Source organism: Molothrus aeneus, chromosome Z (genome assembly GCF_037042795.1).
Source record: "Molothrus aeneus isolate 106 chromosome Z, BPBGC_Maene_1.0, whole genome shotgun sequence".
Lineage (NCBI taxonomy): Eukaryota > Metazoa > Chordata > Aves > Passeriformes > Icteridae > Molothrus > Molothrus aeneus.
This window is the reverse complement of record NC_089680.1, coordinates 23797586-23815909: the sequence shown is the minus strand read 5'-3', so window position 1 is coordinate 23815909 and position 18324 is coordinate 23797586.

Here is an 18324-nt window from a genome sequence, read left to right as displayed (position 1 = left end):
CAACTGGCTGCCCTGTGTTTGGATGTCCTCCTGCAATACACTGATCTGCAGAGGTGCTGAGCATCTGGCATCCCCCCCTTGCTGGTGCCAGCTGCTGAGGATTTCAGGTGACAGCAGTACACCATCAGAGGCCTGACAGTAAGATCAGATGTAGTATTTTTAACAGTATATTAATTTCAACCATATTCTATCAATGTGCTTCAAAACCAGGAAACTTCAGTTATTTTGATTTTAAACACTAGTCAAAAAGCTGCTTACCCTGCAGGCCAAGTATCCAACCTGTAATCCTGCAAAAAATATCATTGTCTAGGTGGATCTTTGAGCTCCCATGGAGCCTCACTGAAATAAATCTTGTTCTCCCTATTCAGAGTTTATCAGGGGATCCAAAATTTATCATTTATCAACAATTCAGTAGAAGTACTATTAGCAAACAAAGCAGAAATACTCCCAGTGCCAAAAACCCTGCCAAATGGATTGTTGATTGCATTTAAAAATTGGATGCAACCACACAGCACTGTAAAACAGAAATGTCTACTTCCATTTGTGGAAGGATCCCCTCTATCCTACCTAGGGCTCAGCCAGGTCCCAGCAATGCAACAGTGTGTTCACTACTCTCATTTTGCTAGGCTCTGAGATCAGGGAGGCAGTAACTTGAAACTGGAAAGGTCATCCCTTTCTGAGTTTGTGTTACAACAGATGGTTACAATCAGCTTTTCCCAGTAAGCACAAATGAAGAATGATGTTTAAATTCTTAGCATCCTCTAGATAACATCTCATGTAAACAGAAGTAAATTGCATATAAGAAATGTCTTTAATTGTATTTAAAGGAACTACTGCTATTTCAGCATTCCTCTCTGAAACCATGACTTCTTGAATATCTACACTCCAAGGGGCCCCAAGTTTGTGTTCTGCAGTAATAGCCAAACCAGTTCTTGCTAAGAACACTGCCAAATGCTGGAGACAACAGGATATGGAGCAAGTACATCACCCTTCATAAACAAAGTAAATGCCAGAGTTACTATTCATACTGTCTTTGCAGTATATAATTTAATTCTGTAATGAGAACACTCTCTCTTCACTAACTATACCAAATATTCTTAAAATCAGGAGGCCTGTGATACACCCATATGACTACTTAGCATGCCATTCTCAGCCTTGCTAAAACAGGATACTAGTATAACGAAAAGCATATTTCTGAAAGATGGGAGGGGGAAGGAGCTGGACAGGAATGTTCCCAAAAATAACAGACTGTTAATAATGGCAAGAATCAACATAGCTGACACCTGTTACATCATTTACAGTTTGACAGCAAAAGGAACTGTTTGTTTAGGGAATTAAACATAATGCTACTCGCTGCAAACACATTTCTTTGCTAGTGCTGCTTTGTAACCTCGTGCTGGCTACATTGTTGAAGCATTTGCTTACTTTGGAAGAAATTTGCTCCTTCCCCATGAGAAAAGTGTTTCCTATAATTTTCACCGTGAGCAGAGGGAGCTCAGGGGTCAGGGGCCCATCCAGAATATTTTTGTAGGAAAAGCCAAGTCATATTTTGCCTGCTAGCTTACAGCCTCATTTTCCCTGTCTCTTTGTTCTCATCCTTTCACTCAAATTTCCTTTAAGGGAATGTGAGGGAGAAAATAGGAAGTTAAAAAAAAAAGGAATTTTTGGATATCCTTTAACTAATACTGCAAAGGTGCAAGTGTACGAGAGAGAAGTCTATTGCAGCAGAAACTCTTTTCTAATTAGGTCAGAACATTAAATCTTGATCACTTCAAATATAAGATATAGGAGAAACTGGGAAAATTTCCCACTGGAGCCAAGGAAGGCAAAAGATATGGAGGGCCTGGGGAAATTCTAATGTTGGGGTTTTTCTAAGCTTTTGTTCACAGCTTTTTATCCTGATTTTAATTGCGGTTTGGCTAACACTTTGAGATATCTTCCCATCAATCAAAGAATATACACAAAAAACACATATGTGAGCCTTTGTCTGTGTCAGGACATCCTTCACCTGAACCAGCACTGAGCAGAGCAGCTATTTCTGATGCTTATCAGGAAAGAAAGCAAGCAAAGAGACTATTCTTAAAATCAGAGATTTAAAGGTTGAGTAGAAAAGGCCAGCTCTTTCTAACAGCCAGGAAAGTCAAAAAAGCAGATTTGAAAGTTCTTTTATGGGTTATATTCTGGTCCACCACAAAATAATATAATAATTGTAGTGTCAAACCTTTTGTTTCCCGTTCAAAACAATTAAATATTTACTAGTCAGATTTCACTGTATAACCTCAGTGCATTTTGTGTTTAAACACACAAAAATTCATTTGACTGAAAGATGCTTGTTTTGCAGCAAGAAAAATTGTAGGTTGATAAAGTGGCATGTTGATAACATGGCATGATAAAGTAAACATATCTCCTTTGTGTTCCTGAACAGTGGATGGGTCTCTTCTCCCATAGAATAGGAAGAGCGGTTATGTTAATTCAACACAAATGTGTAGTGTACCCTCTTGAAGAGAAAAGAAAAGAAAAAAAAAACACCAAAAAAGACCCATTTCACTTCCAGCAATGCTATTAATCGTTTCATCTTGATTCACTTTCCTGTGACTGGAAATTTCAGTTTCTGTTGAAGGAAAAGGCTCCTCGCATTTTTTCCAATCATGCCCAGTTTTTGTGATGGATGTAGCTAGCCCTCCCCAGGACCACAATCTGTCTCTCAGGACATTGTACTGGTTGCAATATCCCCATCTAGAGAAATGTCTTCCTAGAAAGTCTTAGAAAGTTTTAGAAGTCTCAACATAGACTTACCTTGCCCAAAGATGAAACTGTGAAAAGTCACCCTATGTACCCCGAGCTACTAAAACTTGTCTGTGATTAGCACAGCCAGAGACAGATGGAGCTGAACAAACTGCACTGAAACCTGCTTTCACAATAGGCAGCCAGTCAAGCATCATTCTAGTGTTTCCCAGACAATTCCATGAATACAGATAACCATGAAACATCAAGAACATCTCCCTCAGACCATACATTAATCTGCTTTAATTGTTTTAGTCAAAACTGGCAGTTTTCTCAGTGTGACTGAGCACATACAACTTCCCTGCATTGTTTTTAACACACTGCTAATTCACCATTTTCTCCACAAGTAGAAGCAAAGGCGTGTGTTTGGTAAGAGTGACAAAGAAACAGCGTTACCACTTCTGGGGTAACTCAGCATACTGAGTCTGAAAGGAGTGAAAAAACTTCAGATCCTTTGTTTCTTCTGACAGATACTAAAACTCCCAAGATGGTCAGAAAACGTAATAAGTAAAGGCTCCTTTAATAATTTTCAGTGCATTACATTTTATTAATAATCGTTTGTCCCAGGCCAGCATTCCGCATGCTGTAAAAATATTCCACATTCTCTAAGACTTAACAGTATTTGTTCACAGCTTTGTACATACAGAAATAAAAAAGCTAAAATAAGGCCCAGCACAAATTAAAATAAACCACAAACTTATTCTCATCTAGACATTAATCAGGTAGAATTAGTTTGAACCTTAATCCTTTATCTATGAAGTACTGAAAGAAAGAAAAAGTTAATAAAATAATTACAAATTAACATTTAGCAGACTTACAGAAGACAATTAGGGACACATATATGCTAAGATAGAACACATACCTATGTAAACAATTATCTATCAAAAGTAATACACAGGTAGGACAGAGACAATGCTGCAACCTTAAAGTTGCCAGAAGCTGTCAATACAAGTACTCTGCAATATATGGTGTGGTCATACCAGTGCTTAGACACGCTCAGCAAGAGGATCCTTCATGATCCTTCATTAGCCTACATGAGCAATTTTCTCTCTTCACAAACCTCTCTTGTGCCTAAACACAAGCATGGCACAATGGCTGGTGGGTATTCTACAAAATTATTGCTGTTTTCTTTCTGAAACAGTAGAATGCATGACATTTTTAGTCCATTAAAGCTTTGAAGGGGAGGAAAGAAATACAACAGAAACCGCTTACTTATCCACTTACTGGGGAAGGTATTTGTAAAACATGGCTGCACCAGTACTTGAGCTGTGTTTTTAAGGCGCTGATATGTTCCTGCCCTGAGGAGATCACCACATAGGGGCAAGCACAACACACTTTTTCTGCCATCAAAAGCTGCTAATCTACTTTGCTCCTGTGGAATCTCAGACTTCACTGGATCTCCTATTCAAGTGTTTTATGTAGTACTACAAAGATTTCTTACAGAGTTTATACTTGTACAGAAACAACTTTTCTTTAAAGAAATTAGATGGAAGGTTGCCAGTTTTAGTAGTCCAGTTCATTTTGACCCAAAGTTACTTTCTTCTATAATAGATGATAAAAAATAGTATGCATTCTAATACTAAAATGCAGCACTGCTACAAAAAAAAAAAAAAAAAGAGTTGACACAGGCTTCTCATTAATAGCAAAAAATCCAGAGTAAGCATCCTACCACATTCTATGTTCAATGATCCTGAAGGCCACTAAATAAATCCTGTGAACTGATGCATTTGTTTATCTTTCGCTCAAATTTATAATTAAAAAATCCCTTAGGAATACAAGAGTGAACCAAAGCTAATAGTACTGAATTGTCAAAGGCAGTTATATTTTCGTCCCCTTTCATGTGAATCTACATCCATACATGAGGTATTTCAAACATGGACTGTACAAAAGCATTTCAGGTTGACCTCTCTGCCCATAACTTGTCTGGTGCAGTGGTAAAGCAATTTGTTCTGTGTCAGTAACAGCATTCATGGCTGATAAGGAAACCTAGGATGTGATTTATTCCTAGAGCAGCTGAAGATGAAATTCCAGCTGTGTTACATTCTCTTAGTTAAGCCAGCTGTAAATTACAGCCAGATCCCTGCAAAAGGCAGAGAGATACTGAAAAGATGAAAAAGGAAAGCATCTCCAGAGACACAGTACCTCACAGACTCCAGGGCACTTGGCAAAAGGCTTGGCCTGGTTAATGATCTTCTGTGTGATAAGGAACATATGGCTTTCACACTTAAAAAAAAGTTTTAAAAAGCATCTCAGAGAAGGGAAAATTGAACCTCAAGCAGCTACATTTGGTGAAGGGCAAAGGGAGGGAAGTGCAGTATCTTAGCTGGCAAGAGCTAAAACAACACCAAAAATTCTTACTAGATCTGGAAACTGAAAATTACAGATAATGGAAATAAAATGTTATTGCAGTGGTCCATACATTCCCACCAGGAGAAAAATTCTTCCAAAGTCATAGAGTTGGCAGAAAAAAGCCTCTAACCCTGTGGTGGATTTTCACACCTTCCCAACCTGGTGAACCCAGGTGTAAAATGATCATCTTTTTAGCAAAAGTATATGGCCACACTGCCTTTGGGAGCTGCTAAGTATAAGACAGAATTTGCAGTTGTCAACTGTCCATGGAAAGCTTGGCCAGAACAGAGGGCAGGAAGAGGAACAAAAAAGGCTGAATGTATAGTTGCCTCTCTTTTCTACCCTTTTTTCCTCAGCTGAGGATGAAACCCTTCACAGATCCACTGCAGATTCATTATATTTTTGCAATCTTGTGGAAAATACACACTTAATATAAGAATGAGAATAAAAACAGCTCCCAATAATAACATTATTAACAACAATTCAGTTCCTATTTTATCAGAATCAGTGTTTGTTCTGTTGTAGAAAGAGGAACTTCAGCCTGTATCTTCTGAATAAGTCTTCCTACTTATATGAAGATACTTTACATCTGGAGATGTAGCTGCAAAGTCACATAAACATTGTCCAGTTGCAGTAGTTATCCAATACAGAACTTTAAAATTTTTTTACTCTCTGAAACAAAAATATTTAAAACAAACAAACAAATGCAATAAAACAAAAACCAACCAAACAAATAAACCCAAACTAACAAACAAACAGTTAAAAAAACCCAACAAAAAAAACCCCTGAAAAAACTAACACCACCAAAAAAATACCTCACAACTCAAGTAAATTACAACTGAGTTATCTAAAACACTGCTCTTGGCAGTGTTTAACTGATTATGCTTATTTTCAAGATGCTTTTCGAAAAAAAAACAACAATTTTTTTCTCAATTTCTCAAGAATCTATTTGCCTCCATTCTCCAAGGCCTATTTCGTTTCAAAAAGTATCTATTGAGAGTAATCACAAGCGAAATCAAACTGACAGAAAATCGCTGAACTGTAACTACAGAAAGGTACACTTTTACATGCCAACCTGAGTACCATTTCTTGTCTCTCACCATTATTTCACCACTGTGAGGACACCTACATTTGCCAGAGCTGGCTACATTTGACTAAAACTGCTCCTAAACATGAAGGATGCAGGAGGCAAATGCAAGAGAAGATTCTTGGAATCTCAACCCCACCCACCTCTCTTGTTCTCTGTTTTGTGGACACAGCCAGACACAGTGGTAAATATATTCCAGTACTAGTTAAGGGTAATATTTTTACTGTAATATATTTGAATAACCCCAATGTATGTAAAAAGATTCAATCTTATTGCCTTAAGTATTTCTCAGCTTTTCCAGATGGGTATCACTGGCCAAGCTCTGAATTACAAATACTATGCAAATACCTTGAAAACCCCAATCTCAAGCTTGCTCAGAGACAACTAAGAAATTGCCACTGAAAAATCTCACTGTCCTGAAAATTTCTGCATGAAAACTCCAGTTGCCACTTTATCTTCTGAAGTTATAAGTGAACAGTGAAATATCTGCCATTAAAAAAGAGCAACTATTGATGACAGACCTTGGAATGAGTTTTACTTGATACCATAAATTTTGATAGGCCCAATAACAGATTCTGTAAAAGCACCACATTGGAGGGCTAAGCTCACTATATAGCACAGATTTCATCAACTGATGAACAAATCCAAACAAAATTACAGTGCAGTTGCAGCACTTCCTAGAGGCATGCAGTGAACAAAGCGAGAACTCCCACAGAGAGGGCAGTGATTCCCACCTTACCCTGGAATTGGGAAAATGTGTGAGAGAATAACATCTCCAGGTTGTAATGAAAGAATAATACCAACAAGACTTCCTCCTCCTCCACTCTGCAGAGCAGAAAGCACTTTATTAGCTAATCAGCAAGACCTCCAGCCAGGGGGAACTGAGGGAGTAAAAGCTGCAAAATTACATTGCCAGTCTTCCTGGATGACTGAGCTTGACTGCTTAATAGGGAATGGAATTCTGATTAAAAGGAATTAAAGACTTATGGGTAAACAAGTTGAACTCTGGCAAACACAAGGCTTGTTGGCTATAAATTTTGTCTTCATATCAGTGTTAAGGTATACACAAAGGCAGGAGCAGTCAAATCTTACAAAGTCATTATCCTGCATTTTATTATGGCAAAATGAGTGCATGTTTTTTTTCATAGCAAATGAAGACCAGTGTTATTCATCTTTCTGATTTTGACCACTATATTTCCAGTAAAATGTACTGGACAAAATCAGAAAGATGAATAACACTGAAACGTTTTATCTCACCAGGATGCACAGGTTAAAGGCTCCAAAAAAAGTGTTCATATATTGAGTGTTAATTTTTGAAACTATGATTGTGAAGTTATTTCTTGCAGTAACTTCCCAAACTGTAATTGCAGCTAGGCCAATCAAATTAATACCATAGTGCACCAACACTTGTTTAGCATTTTGTCCCTAAAAAGCACCTGTACAAGTCTGCCTTTTGAGTAGTGATCCCTGATATACTTCACCCCTGCTACACTTCTAGTTATAAGTGTAACATTGACTCTATTCCCCAGATCTTTCCATTCGAACCTGCATATATTGAATAACTACTAATTCGAATAATCACTAATTATAATTTTTTTTCAAATTATCTAAATAATCCTAGGGAGGGTCACAAGAACTGATGCAGAGAATTCACACAAAGATTAACAGCAGTGGAAAACTGTAGCTTTTTACCAAATGTGTGCTGAACAAAACCATTCCAGAGAAATTAAGTTGCTAGAACACCCCTTCCCAGTGAAGAAATTACTGGTATTCATGGGAAGACATTTAATTAAGTTATTTCTGAATTTATATTTAATTCCTTATTCCTGTACAGATTTTCTGCAAAGTGACTTTTTCTGATCTTTGTATGAGTGAATGAAATAATGAAATCCCACAGGCAGCTAGGAATGTTGCTTACAAATCTTCTATCTTATAAATGACCAGACAGGTGCCTTGTGAATAGTTTCATTACTTGAATGATGCATCTCTATCACTAATGGATGAAGAACAGTCAATTGAGCCATGGGTGATAACTACAACTCACAAGAGAAATTATGACCAGACTAGCAATAAGATACTTGCAATTGTGCTTTCATGCTCTAAATTCCAACAATGTAGCCAGATCAAATTTCCAAGTGGGAGAGGAAACAGGATCATGAAACCCCAAGAATGCCACAGCAAAGGACAGGAGGCATGGTTGAAATTCAGAAGGAAAATTGACAATCAGTTACTTGCTACTCTGAATTTGGAAAGCTAAGATACTGCAAAGATAGATAAACTGAAGGATGAGGATTATCTATTAAAAATGCACAAATAACACCAAACATAATAAGCCAGACGAAATATATCAGAGCTTCTGAAAGTCATAGAAACTAAAAATACTACTTTGAAATGTGTTTGAACAAGCACCACAGATGGTAAAAGGCAGTCAGAGGTATATGAACACACTAATTTCCGCTGTTTCTCTCATACAGTAACACACAGAGTGGAAAAGAAGACTTAAATACCTGGGATATCACTGAGACATACATGAAAAGACTATTTGTATCAGAGTCAACATTCATTCAGCTGTGTGTGACATTACACACCGCAAATCACATGGTCACAATAAGGCAGAAAAAGTCCTCACTGTGCTATTAGTTGCATTTTCTGTGTTCAACCCCCATGGAGCCAGGGCTAAGCATTCCCTTTCTCCAGCATGGAGATTTCACAGGAGAAAGATTTCACAGACTGTCAGATTTCACAGGATGTCACTAAACATCCAATCAGCATTTCTGAAACGTTCCTTCCTTCAGTAAACACATTGGCTTCACCAGGACAGCATGCAAAGGAAGGAGATCCTGGCCTGTGAGAGCAGTGTATATTGCTTCAATTTCTTTCACCAACAGGCACAGGTTGCATGGGCAGGAACTGCACTGTTGATGTCAGCTGTAAATACCAGCCCAAAGCCTGTGTCATGGTAAAGAGAGAGCCAGCCAAGCCAGCCCTTTGTGAATCTCTGGTTGTCTTGAGCAGTAGAGCAGACCATGGTCAGTGTGACAGGAGACACACCTAGACCCTTGAAGCCTGATATGGCTTCTCATGTGGCAGGGAACACGGCACTTCAACTCTGGTGCAGTCTGGGTGGGCTGATGGCTCCTGCAGGTACAGGACTGTGCCATGAGGAGCTGGGGCTGCAGCCTTGGCACTGTGCACCTCCCCTTGCTCCCAGCACTGCCCCACAGCTGCCCTGTGTGCAGCTCAGGGTAGGCACATGTGGTGATGATGGCTGTGCTTGGGTAAACCTCTAGCCAGCACAGTCCTCAGCCCAGCCCTCTGAGGGACCTTGGGTTGTGCCTGAATGGACCAGAGAGGGAGAGAAACCAATTACTTTTGGTTGGACATCATTGGACAGGTGAGTATACTTCAGCTAAATCCTCAGGAAAATGTTCTCTACCTCCCATGGTCCCCAGCATCTCCTTCCACCCTATAAATCATATTGTATTTCCCAAGACACTCACAGCTGGGCTTCCCATGGGACATGGTTCTCTTCAGCATGAATAGATGTTCCTCCTCACCATAATTTTTCTCAGCATTCAGTTTGACATATGTACCTCAATCTTCTTCCACCCTTGCCTGGAATTTACCCCAAATATTTTTTCCTCATGCCTCTTAAGCATCCACTTCATCTTGCCTGACAAACTGACTGCATGAGCTAAGCTGGGGCCAGATGGCCCTTCTTCTTTCTTCTTCTAGAGCTGGCTGCAAGGGATTGCCCTGAAAGAAAACAGTTTCCCTTCTGGCTTGGTGTCCCAGCAGCTTGTGGACATGTCAAGCCTTGATATCGAGCCATCATCTCTGCTTTCCACCTTTTCCCCAGGTGGTGAGTTATAAAGTTCAAGCTTTCTCATTCTTCTTATAACAACAGTCAGAGGCAGACCTAAAAGACCATGATTGCAGAAATTTTCCCCATTTCTGTGCTTTGAGTCTTTCTTATTGATTAGGAGAGGAACATTTTCCTTACCATAGTATCCTGCACTTGTATTTCACATACAATACTGTTTATTCCTTACCAGAATGTATCTTAGTCTTCCATTTTAGCCCCAGCAGAGCTAGTGTGCTAGCACAGATCCCTGTGCCTCCTCAGAAAGGCTATGAGCTCCTACTATTTTGCTTTGCTTTCTAGGGGCTGGTTTTCATGTTAGGGGCTGGTTTTCCCCCAGGACATGTAACTGCCACATCCTAAACTGAGGGCATAGGTGAAAAAATGAGGAGTTAGTTGCATGCAGAAAGTTCATGTGGAAAAAGAGGAGGAAACAATAGAGCCAGAATATGGAGAGAAAAATCTTACCTTAAACTTTGGGAGATTACATGATTAAGATGAACACAAATTCAGACAGGATCAAGAGGTTATGTGGGGAATAAGCAGCATAAAGAGAAGCACAAATGAGGAGATAGAAAACGGGGTGTTGTATTGTGAATATGATCACACCAGGTGATTATGTTATTAGATCTACTGAGCCTACTGGTTAAGGGATGAAGAAATACATGGTGGGGGAGAAGGAGGGGCCAGACGAGGGCTGCAAAGGAGAGTAAAGACTTCTCATCCTTGGATCAAAAGTACTAACAGAGTTCTCCCACAGCAAGCCAATATGCTTTCCTCAGTTTAAATGTATGCTGTAAGTTTGGGTCCTCCAGTTCAAAAAGCAGATGTTAGGCTTTAAAACAACTCCCATCATTGCTTCAGGATCTCATGGCTGGAAACACAAATAAACGTGCACAGAGTAATGAAATTATCTGCCACTGGATGCATGGCTTGTCATCATTACCACTCAGAAGAGCCAATTCCAGTTCAGACCACCGTTCCTTTCCAATCTGAATATTTTCAGTTTTTTCCCCCCCAACACACTTCATTCTCACTAATGAGGAAGCAATCTCTTTTCACAGACCCAGAAACATTCCCATACAGGACTTGCTTGCAGAGGATAGAGGGCCTTTGTTCTTTGTCTAAATTCAATGTCGTTAAAAACAAGCCGAACAGCTGCAACAACAGTTTCAACCAAGCAGTCATCCCAGGGACTGAACCTCCCTAGTTCTTTTCAGATCTTCATTAAAATCTGCCTATTGCTTCTTGTTTCTTTCCATAGTTTTCTTCACTACCTTTTTCTAGTGATGAAACACCAGAGAAAAAATATCCACAGAAAAATACGTGCATTGCACCCACAATGTCTAATACTGTGAATGTGATGACAAATATTTCCAGGGTGTTTGGAAAGAGCCAGGTCACAGCCCCTTATGCTTTCAGCTCTTTTCTTAGTGCCCCTGTGTATCAGATACCCACTTTTTTCTTTCCAAATGCTCCTGAGACATAAGTTCCTCTGCAAAGCCCATGGATGGTTAGCAGAAATGTCACTGGTCCATCCCAAGGCATATACTGTTCCCTACTTACTCTGTGTCACTGCTTGAATTGGATTCCATGGTTTCTGAAACACAGGAGTCATGTTTGTTATGTGCCAGAGGGACCTCTTAAGTTTCTTGAAGATGATCCTTGTTTCTGTAATATGAAGAATTTAATGTGCTTCCTCACACTTAACAATACTAAAAAAAATGGTAACAACAGAGGATACTTATTATTCAAAAAAAAAAAGCAGTGCTTTGTTCTTATTTTAACTAATGCTTGATCTGTCATATCAACAAACCAACAAACTCGGACTGTATTTTATGGATACATTGCTTTTCTTTTTAAATAGCAAAAAGGGAACACTTTTGCAGTTGCTTATTCACTAATCTCAAAAAGCAGTATGGACAGAGAGTAAATACTCTATTGCAGCAGCTATACATACGCTTTTTCACAGATCAGGTCAGAAAAGAAAATGTTTGAATTAGGAGCAATAATGGCTCCTTTTTGGCAAGTGAAAGAAGGCAAATATTATTTGGATGAGGTCCAAGCAAAGCTTTCCCAGCACATGTTATTTTATCTGAGGTTAAAGGCCTGCAAAAAAAAAAATCCACCCAGCTACAGCTTGTGAAGTTTGCCACCTACTGAGGAAAGCACAGCACAGCAATACCAGAAAAGACAAGGTGAAAAAAAATTTTTAATTGTGCTGAAGCTATTAGATGTTATAGACACATTTGCTCTCACAGACTATTCATAAAGGCTTCTTATACCTCTATACAGCTTCCAAAGGACCAAATAAAAAACAGAAATACTTCTCCTTCTCCTTGATACATAAAGCTTTAAAGGCAGTGTTTCACCCTGAATCAGTCCTAGATTTTGCCTTATAAACCTAGAAATTACTGAAAAAAATTACTCCCAGCTTTAGCAAGGAACACAATTTCCCAGCAATCTGAGGTGATGAGATGTTTTAAGTCACAAACTGCTAGGTAATAAAAAGTCCTGCTGTAGCCATTTCTAGAATTATATTGGTAATTATATTTACCTCACAGGCCCATTAGAAGAAGTACTCTTAAGAAACTAAGAGTATGCCTTTACAGCGGGAGCATTGAGAAATACTACCTGCTAACAAGTCCAGAAAAATCTGTTGTGGTTTGCAAAGATCACTCACCATACTTTAGCGTGAAACACATAGAATATAACATGGCCCTGGAACAAGGCAGAGAGTGCTCATACAGGATGTGGAGACATCACTGAGCATGACAGGGTTGGTTTCATTTCACATTCACTTAGGTAAAATACATATAAATACAAAAATACTATTAATAACCTTAATGGAGCCACGGGGGGAAAAAAAACCAAACAGACCGTAAAAGGTGCAGAAGACTCAGAGACTCAGAGTCCATCTTAGTTTTCCTTAGCACATGGTCATGAGGGTACAAATAAAGCCTCATGTAAATATTACCTCCCTGCTAACAGATGAGTTTGCTGCCTGGCATAGCAGAAAGCAACAGCTCCACAGCAGATTTCATCTGCCTCCTGTTGGAGCATAAACCATTGGCCCTGCCTGCTCACAGGAGAGGGTTGCATGTGAAGTGGGAGCTTCTGACAAAGTCTATTAAAGAAGCCCTGCCACTGAGTCACAAGGTGCCAAGAAAACTCCCATGCTTTATTAACTCTACCTCAGAGAGAGGAGTCTTGGGGAAGCTGGATCTCATTTTAGCCCGTCAACAGGTTTTTTTCATAACTATGTCCCACCAGTTTTAAAGATGGCAAATCAGATATATTTATAAAAGATAAGTTATTTATTAAAAGAAATTAACAGACAGAAGATGTGTATCAAAATTGTACTTACAGTACAAAAGCTAAAAAACTAGTCATCTATGACATAAAATGGAAAAATGCACTATATTAAAGCAACTATTTATTAAAGTTAGCAAAAGAAACTTTAAGTAGAAGTTTTGATGTATCTCACCACAGTTCTTTTCATGGAATACTTCTTCCCCTTTATATAAATCCCTGGAAAGCAACCATGAAGAGGCATCCCAATCCATAGGAGAAACTCCATATGCTCCACATGGAAGAATCTAAGTGAATGAAAGTATGCTAGACTTCTATAACATAAAGGATTTGGCTACAAGACATATGCCTTCAGGTCAGCTCAGCATCTTATCTGTCAAACCTTACTTCAAAGGGTTCGAAGATGGTAAGCCAAGTAGGGCTTTTAGGATATCCAACACCAAAAATTACTGGCACCTCCACTAGTTCACCACAAATAGTTTACATTGTTGTATCTTTTGACCAGATTCCAGGCCAAACAGGTAAGCTTTGTCGGGGTGAAGTATTTTAAATTAATGTTTAAATAGCATATATATTTATGCACACATTTTCATATGTATGTCTATATCTGCAAGAATGTGTATATATAGACACCATGGCAACCAATGTCAAACAAATAGAGATGTATATGAAATACATGTACAATAAAACAAAGTCCCAGGTTCTGGTAAATGAGTAACATCATTCAAAGTCTTCACCTCTGACAGAAATGATTCTGCAGAATAGTATCAACACGGATAAATACAGAGATATATTTCATCATACACAGATAGAAAATCTGTGTTTGGCTGGTGCAACTTAAAACTCAGAAATACTTCTTGAGAAAAAAATGTTACTACTGCAAGGCTCCAGGAATGGCATATACAACTCTACCAATTACTGCACACTCCGCGTGCTTCTAGCCCCACACAAAGGCTAATTCACTATGCACTGAGCTGGTGTCCACTGCTGTCAACTTGTGTGTCAGTGCTCTCAGAGCCTCACAGTCATCAGGGCACTCATCAGGGCTGCCTGCACAGAGCCCATGGGGCTCTGACACATGCAAGGCAAGAGCAGTCTGCTTGCCAGAGCACCAGTAGAAAAGTGTAATTGCTGGTCTTCCAGAATGTAGGCTGAGAAAGTGACTGGCTGAGTGCATGCCTTACTTTTTCAGGAGGCAAAATGAATCCCCCGCTGAGATGTTCCTTGTCAATCAAATTGTAATGCCAGAGCAAAGCTGACATACTTAGGTCTTTCATACTCAGTTCTCTCATACTCATCTCTTCAGTGATGAAGTGGCTTCTGGAAAACTTGCTTTAAGAAAATCTTATAACATTGGCCCCTAATATAAAAGTAATTAATTTTAAAATTATTGTGGTCAATGCAAGATTATGATATAGATTTGTACATGCTATATTTCTTTGGGTTTCTTTCTGGTGGGATAATTAAGTTAGGGGAGAATGTTTTGGTTTTCAAGTACATTAAAATCTTCATGTACAATTGGAAGTAATTTGCCACAGAATGTCCCATAAAATCAGCTGCATGCCCATCTGGCTGTAGTGCTTTATTAGCTAATATTTCTTGTAGATCTTTATTTCTTCCAAGCCATACAGTTTAGTTCTCACAGCAAGAGCAGCAAGGAGCTGTCAGGAGATAGCGCCTCTCTGATTACTGCTGTGCTGCCCTCCATGCTCACAGCACACACAGATCTTTTCTCAGTAGCCCTGGTTTCACATTCCTTTCTCATTTTCAACATCTATCTGCAATTCCCTAGCAGGAAAATTGCAGATTTGAAGCTTTGCAATGCTTGCTTTCTCTTCTGTGGGTGGAGCAAGACATCCATGCACCAGGAACCTTAAGCCCAGTGCCAGCACCAGGCTCAGTCTCTATGTGTCCACCACAGTTGTGTTCCTGCTTTTCTCCAAAATGGGAACAGACCCCAGGTGTGGACTGCATGAGATCCAAACAGGCAATGTACAAGACTCAGGGTCGTCTGACCACAATTAACGTCCATCTGTCTCAACCACCCCCTCCGATGTTATTCTTTACCCTTCCCACCATAAATGTCCAAAGAAGGCTGCCTAGCCCCCCAGAGCAGCTCCATGCTTTGGATGTGTCATGTACTGTACCTATGGACCTCCATTCCAAAGTGTCCTCTCAGCTGGCATTTTGGCTGTCTGTCACGTGCTCATGCACCTGCAGGCAATGCAGCCAAAAAGGCAATGACCAGTTTACCAGTTTCTGGAGCCCCAAAGCCATGACATCAGTTTTTAAAGTTTTACCTTGGTGATACCAATAGCATTTTTTCAGTCTCCAAATCTTGCTTTCTGCCTTTGAGACTACTGTTTCCTCTGTGAGTAACCTTTCTCTATAACCTTCAGATGTCTGTATTCAGTCCTCTGATTCTCTAGCAATTAGAAGATTCTCCTCAGTAACATTGCGCACATTTCTCAGCTTCTGCTAATCTTATTCTGGCTACAGCTATTTCTTTCATATCCTGGAAAATAACTCCCACAGCATTTTGTATTCCCAATTTCAATTAGCTCCTGTAAAGAGCAGACCCTTTTTTTTGTGTAATTTCAGAATCCTTTGTTGTTTGTGTTGTCGAGGATGAGATTAGCTTCTGGCAGCCAATGCCCTCCCTGAGGAATAGAGTCTTTCCCTTCCAAGAAGTGCTGATCAGGTCACTTAAGTTATTTTCTTGGAACAATATAAAGATAGTAGAGGGGAAGAAAAATCAAGAGTTTGAAAGATCCCATGACAGGTGTTATTCCACAGTCCCTGGCCAGTCACTGCAATTCTGGGACAGCCCAATAAGCCTGCAGTTTCTGCTGTACTCATATTGAGAAGCATGTGAAGAGGTCTGGAACATCTCAAGCTCAAGGCTCTGTTTTTACACACATGAATGTGCTCTTTACTTTCACATGACCATCAGTAAATATTCTGATTACAACCAGCTCCACCTGCAAATTGTGAACAGGGATTAGCAAGGATGAACATTTTGTCATGGAGGACAGAACATTTTGACATGGAGGACGCTGAAACTGGGTCATTCCATGCTCTGCTGCTGTGTCTCACTGTCCTGGACACAGAGTTGGGGGACTGCATCTAGGTTATCCTCACTGATAGTGGCTTGTCTCACACTCAGCAGGAAAGCTGCTTTTCTCTGCTGACCTATGGTTCTGGCCATCCCGTATCTCATGCTCTGCAGTTGAGCAAGTTCACAGTGTCATTTTTTGCTACTGAATTCTCATTTTAAATACTGTGAGTCCGAGAAATGGCTTATGTGATGCACCTCACCTCCAGGCAGGTGCTAAAGCAGCAGCTCAAGACTGGAGAGACTGCTAGCCTGGGGTGCTCTGCTTAGAGGAAAGTTTCCCCATAGGAGCTACTTAGCCCAGTTCCCAAAGTGAACTTTCTGGCCAGCAGAAGTGACTGTGAGTCCCCAGCTGCTAGAAGGGTCACTCCATTCTAAGGTTTGCAGCAACCTCCCTGACAGATCAGCCCAAGGCCTGGCGAGTCTCCAGTCTCTTGCAAATGTGTTGCTGCCAAAACCAGGTCTGTGATAGAGAACACAGGGCTCTTGTTTGCTGGGTTTTTTTTTCTTTTACAAGGGCACCTTGCAGGGTTTGGCATCTTCTTTGTCTTTTCACTTGTCCCTGCTCATGTTCACCACGTACAGCTGCCATTAACTAGGGTCACTTCCACACATAGCCAAGCCAGAGGCAATGTGAGCCACTGGCAGGCAAAGCCAGGTGCCCAGGATATGGGCTGCTCCCCTGGCTCTACACGGTACCCCTGGTGAATCTGTCTTCAATACACAGTGCCAGTTCCCTGCTCTGCGAGCTGCTGGACTGTGCCACTGTCTGCTCCCCCCATTTGCCTGGCAAAGAGGGAGAGCCAGGCAGAAACCTGCTGATGAAGTCCTGAGTTTTCATGGAGTTGGGAGAGGAGAGAGAAGATAAACTAGGTCCTGCTAAGGGTAGGCAAAGACAGTGGAGCAGGGGAGCAGGACATTTTCTTTGAGCAAGACCACCACCCCTCTGAGTTCCCTTTTCCAGATCTGAACCCTGGAAGATCCATAAAAGGCACCGGTCACAAAAGGAGGGTGAAATCTACAAGTGATGAAGGGTCTGTTGTCTGCTACAGAAGATGGACAAGATGCCTACAAAATAAGATTGAGTAAACAAAATTTTGTTCTACAACAATTATTTTCCTGCCAAATACTTCTACCCTCCATGCATTCTGGTTGAATTGCATAGTGCTCAAACTTCTGCCTCAAGTCTCAAAAAGAAGGGATTTTATGTGGCATGCACTCATGGTCAGCTACCACTAAGGTAGCTTCACACTGTAAATAAAAAAGAAGAAATGAACACTATTTCCACTGCTGTTTTATCTTACTTTGTTTAGAAAATACATGCCTTTCTCGCATCTATGAGAGATAATTTTAGTGGTTTTGAAGGAATCAAAATGAATATAGCTGAGACTTGAATTTGGTCCTTAAAACAGTCCTAATTTGGCCCCAAAAAAGCTCAGACACAGTATCATGATAGTTAATAAACAGCTGTTTTCACAAACACTGTTGGAATCAATCCAATATAAGCAAGCTTTTGCTGATGGTATATTGTTTCCTAGGGCCTGACTGCCAGCAGGGTACTTAGGGAGGAGAAAAAAATCTTACACCAACAAACTGCTAAATGGCACAGCAGGGCACGCTGGAACTCCATACAATGCCAGCAATGAAATGGAAGCTCCTGGTTTCTTCACAAGACCTTGCAAGATACTTCTGAGGCCTCTTTGGTAACCAAAGCCACATGTGTGTTTTGCAGTGATACAGTACAGCTGGTCACAGAAGACCAGTTAACAGGATCAGATAGTCAGGTTGCACACTGAAATCCATACAGACACACTG